Source organism: Pteropus alecto, unplaced genomic scaffold, assembly GCF_000325575.1.
Source record: "Pteropus alecto unplaced genomic scaffold, ASM32557v1 scaffold45, whole genome shotgun sequence".
Classification (NCBI taxonomy): domain Eukaryota; kingdom Metazoa; phylum Chordata; class Mammalia; order Chiroptera; family Pteropodidae; genus Pteropus; species Pteropus alecto.
Genome location: NW_006442491.1, coordinates 16881804 through 16884986, shown reverse-complemented (window position 1 = coordinate 16884986; position 3183 = coordinate 16881804). Strand labels below are relative to the sequence as shown.

At 42.8% G+C, this 3183-nt stretch overlaps 1 protein-coding gene across 2 annotated transcripts in view; it reads right to left on the bottom strand.

Moving 5' to 3' along the window:
- Nucleotides 1-3159, bottom strand: part of LOC107196396 (zinc finger protein 343) — a 16587-nt gene extending 13428 nt beyond the window's left edge. For both annotated transcript variants that reach the window (XR_003043196.1, XM_015596964.2), the window contains exon 1: nt 2961-3159. The gene's annotated coding sequence lies outside the window, so the exon portion shown is untranslated. The remainder of the gene's footprint in view (nt 1-2960) is intronic.
- Nucleotides 3160-3183: the final 24 nt, after the last annotated feature.

Sequence of the window (3183 nt, the reverse complement as noted above, 5' to 3'; positions counted from 1 at the left end):
TTAGTCAGCCATAAAAAGAAATCTTACCATTTGCAACAACAAGGATGGACCTAGAGGGTATTATGCTAAGTGAAATAAGTCAGACAGAGAAAAACAAATATCATATGATTTCACTTATATATGGAATCTAAAGAACAAAATAAAGGAACAAACAAAACAGAAACAGACACAAAGAGAGAACAAACTGGTGACTGCTAGATGGGAGGGAGATTGGGAGGCTGGGTGAAAAAGGTGAAGCGATTAAGTACAAATTAGTAGTTACAAAATAGTGACAAGGATGTAAAGTACAGCACAGGAAACACAGCCAATAATATTGCAATAACCATGTGTAGTGCCAGGTGGGTACTAATCAGGGGGACCACTTCATAAATTCTATAAATGTCTAACCACTACATTGTACACCTGAAACTAACCTAAAATAATACTGACTCTCAACTCTAATTGAAAAATAAAAATTAAAAAAACTAAAACTAATAAGTGAATTTAAATTTAGTCAGGGGGGCTGGATATAAGGGGTCAATATAGGAACATCAATTGTATTTTTTAATACTAGTCAGAAACAATTAGAAAAGCACATTTAAAAAAGGTTTCCAAAAGCATCAAGAACATAAAATGCATAGAAATAAACCTTAAAAGGGTTAAAAAAATAAACGACAGTTCCAAAATAGTCACCTGCCCCCACAACAGAAAACCAAGACTTAATAGCAGTCTCAACCTCTCCCAGGAATGTGACCTTTAAAGTAAATTGGGAAAGACAGTTTGTCTTCCCTTTTGTAGAGCTCCTCATTTTCTATTTGCTATCTGGGATGCTGCCCAATTCATGAATTATTGAAAAGCCAATTATATCTTCAAAGTTACTCAGCTGAATTGTTTTTTAAGAGAAATGTTGCTGGGGCAAGGATGGCGATAACCTGAGTGAGAACACTGGTCTGGAGTAATATTCCCTATAAAAGCCTTGCCCTTAAATCAGCCCTGGTATCCTAGGAAAATAAGCAAGACCTCTGAGCCTCAAATGAGACATTGCAGGACACAAGACGTCAGGAGGAGCAAAGGAAATTCACCCATGGTTTGGAGCACAGAAAACACTGAGAGAGGTGAAGAATGTGAAAGGTGAGTGGTAATCACCTTCAAGTGGGCTGTCAGGAGCCCACTCTCTCTACACAGTCCTCTCTGGACAGGCAGGGATATGAGAAGGTGGACCTGAGGAAAAAACAGTCAGTGTGAGGTTCAGGAATTTCTCTTGGCCTCCAGATACCAGGTTAGAAATCTCCAAGTTCAAAATGAGGGGTGCACCTCTTCCTTTAAAAATAATAGCCTCAGATCTGTCAGAGAAGAAAATAGTTTCTAGGGACAGAGCCAAGTGTAGGCATCAGAACACAGCCTGCCCTGCTATGCTGTTATTAAGGAATCCATTCTTTTTTTGCTGTGGAAGGAGAAGAAACTTTCCTCTACCTTTCTAGGTTCTTCTGGCTGTTCTAATAATTAAATCTTCATAAGACAGATAAATTGAACAAGAGAAAACAACCAAAGTTAATTACATATGTACATATGGGAAACTCACATGTGAGAGGTTCAGGGACAGAAAGAGAAAATGAGGTATAATGGCATTCTGAGCTAAGGATGAAGGTGCCTTGGGCTCCAGAGAGGAAGGTCGTTTACAGGACAAAAAGAAGAGCAGATGTTCAGTAATTAGAAGTTTGCCCTGCCCTATGGATAGGTCATAAATAGTAATTTCTTGTGATAACTCTTATTATGGGCAAAGCCCTAAATTTAGACTCTTTAAAGGAAAGGGAAAAATTTCTCGTGAGCCCACAGGGTCTCGACTGCCTTCAACTCAAAATAATTCACATGCCAAAGTGACACATCTTGGGGAGGCCTGTTCTGAACCCCTTCAGTGGCTATGGGCCTCAAGTGGTAACATTATTAGTAATAGTTAACAATTACAAAAAACTCTTACTATATACCATGCACTGTATAAGTTTTACCTCTCAAAGGCCTCATAAGTTAGGTCTTATGATAAACTGAGGCAGAGTTATAAATCTTGCTCAAGCTGAAGAGCTAGAAAGTGCCTAGATTTGAACTCTGTGGAATGCCATGCCTTTAGCCAGCTGGGTCAGTAGTAATGTCAGTAGTGACCAACCCCTCTGGGGTGTGACGATACTCAAAGCTTATCCATATAGGGTGGAGGGGATGTATGTGAAACAAGAATGGCCATTAATTAATAAATGCTAGATCTGGTAATAGGTCCATGGGGGTTCACTGGGTAGGTTCAAAATTTATCCGTGCCAAAAAATTAAAAATTAAATTAAAATCCTGATACTTGGACCCCACCAGATGTGGGAAGAAATTCGAATAGACAGCCAACGGCCCCTGCTTCCCAACAAACCCTGGGACAAGAGATCCCAAAGAAGCAGACCCACCCGCACTCTAAAAACTGCCTACATGCAGGTCCCAGTGTGCACTCCACCACCACTGGAGGATGTCTGTCCTAGGTCAGAACTTCCTACACCCCTTAAAAGCCCCAGGAGTCCAGACATTCCCCCCAGATCCCCTAGGGATATTCAGCTCACATCAAGCTCACCTCCACACAGCCACCTCAACAAATCAAGGTACAGCAGAGCCTGAGACTAACCCCCCCCCATAGGACTATATTGAGCCTCACTAAAACAAACAAAAAAAACCCCAAAACTTGATCATCATTATCAACAATCGGTTTCCACGAACTTTCGTAGACGCAGGACCCAAGTAAGTACTCCTTTGCCAGAAATAATAGGGTATATATAGCCGGAGCCGCGCCCCCATCCCCACACAGGAGGTGTCTGTCTTTCTGGCCTTGGCTGACCTCATGCCCACGGCCCAAATAAACCCCGATGATGCATGACTGCAGCCACCTCCCTATTCGGAAATTGTTTGGCACCGAATAATACCACCTCCTTCAAAAAATTAGAGTTCCAGCTCACTCGCCCTAGCCGGAGAAGGTCCGCGTAGCTCTGAGCAGCCCAGGGATTCACAGCTGGCTGAGTCTCATCTCCATTTCCCCGCCCCGAATGTGTGTCTCGGGCCGCGCCCCCTTCGCCAAAAATGAAACCTCCTCGACCCGCCGGCCGGAGCCACTGCCTCCTCCACGAGCCTTACTCTACCCAGATTCTTAATTCCAGGCCCAACTTTTCCCCGCCCTCCTTT